Raw genomic sequence first — 6000 nt, 5'->3', positions numbered from 1 at the left:
CACACTATTTATTGGTCACAATCACTTTGATCTATAGGGTAGGTGTAGAGTGATGGTAGAGTGAATCAGTGAGCAGTTACTGAATCAGTGAGCCAGAACTGGTGTGTCAATCTAAAAATTGATAACAGTGGTGGTTTGGGAGTTTCACAAAACAAGAACATGTGGTTATCTTTAGCCTATTATCTATGTGCAGCTGGTGGAACACAGACCTTACAAGGAGCCTATAAGCCTGGCTATGTCATAGTGCTACGAAGGGGTTTTACATCCTTGAGCACAATGTTTATGATAACAAAGCCTAGGTCACCCTGTACTGGAACATGAGGCAGGGAGAGGTTTGCCTCCCCAGAGGCCTCCCAGTTTGCCACAGTTTGTTGTTCCCAGTTTATATGTTACTCATAACCAATTTATGTAGGCACTCTGTAAGTCCTTTCTCCTTTGCTGCTTTCCCCAACAGAAGGAACCATTTTCTCTGTTATACTTTCTACTGTAATGCATCTTAATTTTAGTTGTTTATATATTAAGTAAATTAATGGACTGAATTCATGTAATTAAAGTCAACCTCTTATTTTCCTTTTTACATATAGATATTTCAGTGTATTTTAACCCCCCAGTCCTACAATTTATTCTGCCTTTGTTTGCCTTGAAAAAGTGGTATTTATAAACAGTTATGCTATGCAAAATAATTAAATTATTTTTAGAACAAAAGTGACAACTAACAATAAATACATTTAAAAAGGTTTTTAAAATTTTAACTTCAGAGTAACTATTTTTGATTGAATGGAGAGTTTTAGTGGTCTGGATAGAAAATCAAATCACCCACATTTCTTTAAGTTAAAGTATAATCCAGAGCAAGGCCCTAACTCTTTTTAATTCTATGAAGGCCGAGAAAGGTGAGGAATCTACAGAAGAAAAGTTTGATGCCAGTAGAGTTTGGTTCATGATGTTTAAGGAAATAAGCCATCTCTGTAACATAAAAGTACAAAGTGAGGTAGAAGCTACTAATAGAAGCTGCAACAAATTATCCAGACGATCTAGCTAAGATCATTGATGAAGCTAGCTGTGTAGCTTTATAAATCCAAACAACAGATTTTCCATGTAGACAAAACAGTCTTCTATTTGAAGAAGATGCCATCTATGACTTTCATGTTTAGAGAGGAGAAATCAATATCTTGCTTTAAAGCTTCAGAGGATAGGCCAACTCTCTTGTTAGGGGCTAAGGCAGCTCATGACTTTAAGTTGAAGCCTATGCTCATTTACCATTTTAAAAATTCTAGAGTCCTTAAGAGTTTTGCTAAATCTACTCTGCTTGTGCTCTATAAATGCAACAAAAAACCGTACATGACAGCGTATTGGTTTACAGCAAGGTTTACTGAATATTTTGCAGTCACTGTTGAGATCTGCTCAGGTTCCTTCCAAAGTATTATTGATCATTGGCAATCTTAGTCACTCAAGAGCTTTGATGGAGATGTACAAGGAAAATAATGTTTTTGTGCCTGCTAAACACCACTCATTTTGTAGCCCATGGATCAAGGAGTCATTTTGACTTTTGAGTCTTATTATTTAAGAAATACATTTTTAATAGCTGCTTTATATAGTGATTTGTCTGATGGATCTTGCTAAAGTAATTTGAAAACCTTCTAAAAAGTATTCACCATTCTATAGCTATGAAGAATATTTGTAATTCATGGGAAGAGGGCTAAGCATCCCAACGTTAACAGTAGGTTGGTAGAAGTTGATTCCAAATTTCATGGCTGACTTTGAGGGTTTCAAGATTTCAGTGGAGGAAGTAACTGAAGGTGTGGTGGAAATAATAAGATAACTAGTAGCCTGTCGATGTGACTGACATTTTGCAAGCTCACTATTGTACTTTAATTAGTGAGGAATTGCTCCTCAGGAATGAGAAAGTGATTTCTTGAGATGAAATCTTCTCTTGGTGAATACATTTGTGAAAATCGTTAAAATGACAACAAAATATTCAGAATAGTACATAAATGTAGTTAATAAATCAGCAGCAGGGTTTGGGAAAATTGACTCAAAGTCTGAAAAAAGCTCTGCTGTGGGTAAAATGCTAGCAAACAGCATCCCATGCTACAAAGATAACTTTCATGAAAGGAAGAGTCAAGATGCTCTTTCAGCAAAATGATTCACTGAAGGCTCAGATGACTTAGTATTTTTTAGCAATACAATATTTTAACTTAAGGTATGTCCATTTTTTATACACAATGCTGTTGCACACTTAATAGACTACTATGTAGTAGTCTAAACATAACTTTTATATGCACTGGGAAACCAAAAGTTTGTGTGACTCACTTTTGTTGTGACATTTGTTTTATTGCAGTGGTCTGGAATGAAACCTACAGTATCTTTGTTGTATGCTTATACTTGGAATTTGTTTCAATTTTTGATACCTTATCAAGTCAGAGAGGTAGGAGAGTGCAGTGATTAGGTGGCAGGGCTGGAGCTAGTCTGTCAAGTTTGAATCCTGTCCCTCCTATGTAGTAGTTATGTATTTTGGGTAAGTTACTTGACTTCTCTGTGTTTCAGACTCCTCATCTGTAAACATCATCATCTGAGGATAATAATAGCCTAAATATAATGGGATATGTTATTAGGATTGAAATAGTTAATATATGTTATGTGGTAAAGGGCTTGGCATGTAAGAAATAACTGTTGGCTAGTATTACTAACTACATTGAAAATACTGGACACAAAGAATATTATTTTGATTCACTCACTCATCAAATATTTATTGGGTGTATACCAGGAATTAGGCTAGATTTTGGACTTAAAAGGCTATTAAGACAAAATTACTGCCCTCAAGGAACTAGTAGTCTTGTATCTTAAAATTTTCAGATGATTTCTTCAATCAAACATTTTACTGTAGAGAACAACTGAATTCATGACGTAGCATATCAAAGAGATGTTTATTTTTAAAAGAAGAAGATAGATCTTGAGTTTAGTGGTGAATTTAACAAACTATATTCAGTAATCTTTATTTCTTTTGTCCAAAATGCCTAGAATTCAGGCAACTATTGCTATGTAGAAGAGAAGCTTTAAACAAATCCAAGTGACTAGGAAGAGTTAATGTAGACTGTAGCAAAAGCTCTATTCTTTATCCTCCTGGAATTCATTAAAATAATGTTAAAATTAGACTTGTGAAGATAAACTAAAATAATTTCCATTTTTAATGCAACATTGTGTAATTAGCATATCCCTATTTATTAGCCATTTCTGTCCTTCAAAGTATAATAAGGGTTATTTAAACTTGAATAATACAGCTAAGTTGAAATAACTAGGAACAACACTTTTCTGTTTTTGGCAGAAAATACATATTATTTTCTTAAAAGTCAGCATCATCAAGACTTCTTACAATTACACAAATTGGGAAATAATTTAGCTTCCCAATTATTATTGAGAATTTTTGAGCAAGGCTGCTAACCATCAATCTCTTGGGGTGAAAGGAAGTGAACTGACAGCAAAGGGTGCATATGTAAGTTTTGGAGATAAACTGACCTTGTGCCAGTCTCTCAACCTGTCCTTCTTAACAGATGAATGTCATTTGCTGTGTCAGTGGTTTGAAGTCAATAACCATTGATATTCTCCTTGGGGACCTCTTGGGCTTACAAAAGGCAATATTTTAGAATGAGGACACAGCCTGGTGATGAGTAAGTAAGTATCTCTGATAACGGTAGGAAGAAATGTTACTTTGAAGCTCTGAGATTCAAAAGAATTATTGCTGCTCTGTTCTTTTAGTAGTTATTGAATAATAATGGTGCATAGTTTTTAACTACACTTCAGAAGAAAAGTATGTTCTCTTTTCTTAAAAATAAAAATTATAAAATGTTTGTATACTGTGATAGATCCCTCTTGTTCTCTTTGGAGAGTAATTTCAAAATGCTGACCCTGGTAAGCATCTTGGTGGAATAACATCTTTTTAAATGAACTTGTCCATTTTTGTCTAGGTCACAAAGGTGTGCAGATAGTTAGTTTTCAGCCTAGATGTATTCTCACGTTTTCAGCTTGCCTTTGATGTCCTTATTCTAGTACTTGTTTACTTGCTTTGTCTGAGCAAATTGTGAATAGTGGTCTCATGACACGTTAAAAATTTGGTGCCATGCGATACTCCCAAGTTTTAGCCTTTCAATAATTACCTTGTTATTCTTTTGTCCTCACATCTTTCTAGAGGCCACATAGTGTGTAAGAAATGTCACCAAAGATTTGGATAGCTTCTCAGCCTTTGGCATTGAGGTCTTGGAGTGTTATGAGACCTTGGTGTCAAAGACAGCTGGACTGGACAGTTCATGAGTCTGATGCCACAAAGTGGTTTTGGTTTCCTCATGAAGGGTATGAATTCTGGTTCTGAGTAGGAGTTACTAAAGATGATGGTGGTCTCCACGTGGATGATGGGAACCTGGAGGCATATAGCCTATTCAGTATGAGCTGGTCTGCTTTAAGGTTGACTTTTTTCCTTTGGGGTGTTTTTTGCCTTAAGGAGAAGAATAAATCCTCTAGTTAAGTATAGTGTGGGTAATGGTTTTCCTTGTCTCAAAATGTGCATTTTAAAAATACATGGTAGAAATGTTGTTTAGATAGTTTCACCTTTTCCCTCCTCTATCCTCTCAAGACCCTCTTGAGATGAAACAAGTGAATGAATAAAAACCTGAAGAGATGGCTACAATATAGTTCCATAGCAGTCTGTCAAAGCATTTGCCATACCATACTGTAACTTATATTTTTGTATGACTGTCTTCCCCTCCAGACTTTGACCTCCTTAGGGGTTGTGTTTTACTGCTATTTCCTTAGTGTCTGACACAAGTTCTTCTATAAAGTAGATATTAAGGTTCACTAAGCGAATGACAAGTGAAAAATAAACAAATGAACTATCTTGGATTGTATAACGATGACATTTGTCCTTGTTAATATGTACTACAGTGATTAGAGTGTCTCCTAAATCCAGTTAGAAAGCATGATGTTACTTAACTAATCAATAAATGAACAATAAATAAATGTAAAACATGCACATGAATGCTGAATGAAGCAGATACTTAAACCCAGAAGAAACATGATATTACTGAATGTTATGGTCATGACTGTTTTGATATGCAGCCATTGCGTTTTTGAGATGATCAGTACCAAACCAAGGTGAACATAGTTCTCTCAGTTATCGAAGCTGGTTTCCAAGTTTGGTTAGTGTAAACCACAAAATCTGACCACCTTCTGAGAAGCTGACAAAACCGATGGCCTGGAATAAGAAACCTTTTTTTTAAGAGACAGTTCTAAGTAGCTTATGAAAATTGTTCCTAGCTCTATTTATTTCAATTTGGAATATTTACAAATAAGTGCCTTGTTTTCATTATTTAAAATCAAATAAATTGAGTGAATTCTCTTTAACAGATTTCTTAGCTTGAGTTCACTCAAGCTAAAATAAACAATGACATTAACAATAATTGAAAGCAAACTCCCATTAAATGTGTGTAGATATCCTTATTGCATTCAGTATAAAATTTAGTCATCTCATTAACTTTCTAATCTCTTAAGTGAAATGATCAGGTAATTGTAATTGTAATAATTATTGTAATAATTTTTATACTTGTAATAATCAGGAACTTGATCTGAATGATTTGATTGGTTCAGCGATTAACTTATGCACATATTTATCAGGCTCTGTAAGAGTCTCTCTTCAGCTCAAAATAAAACCTCACTAGTTGGGTAAACTTCCCTTTTAAAAAAATTCTGTTTATCTCTTTTTGTATCCCCTATGATGAGAATATAGACATAAAACTCTGTTTAAGAAATGGGAGTCTTTGGAGGACAATTCTATCACTTTGACTGTTAGGAAGGAATCCAACATATATGGAGCAACATTTCTTTACCAAATACTGTGTAGGATGAGCAAATATAGGCCAAGTTGTGTACTAATAGACTTCTTTATATCTGAGCACCATGTTATTCTTTCACATAAGGTTTCTCTCTGTTTCTCATATAATCTCAGTTTACTCC

Source organism: Sapajus apella, unplaced genomic scaffold (assembly GCF_009761245.1).
Source record: "Sapajus apella isolate SASKATOON/1434 unplaced genomic scaffold, GSC_monkey_1.0 scaffold26, whole genome shotgun sequence".
Classification (NCBI taxonomy): Eukaryota; Metazoa; Chordata; class Mammalia; order Primates; family Cebidae; genus Sapajus; species Sapajus apella.
Note: the sequence above shows the minus strand (reverse complement) of the source record.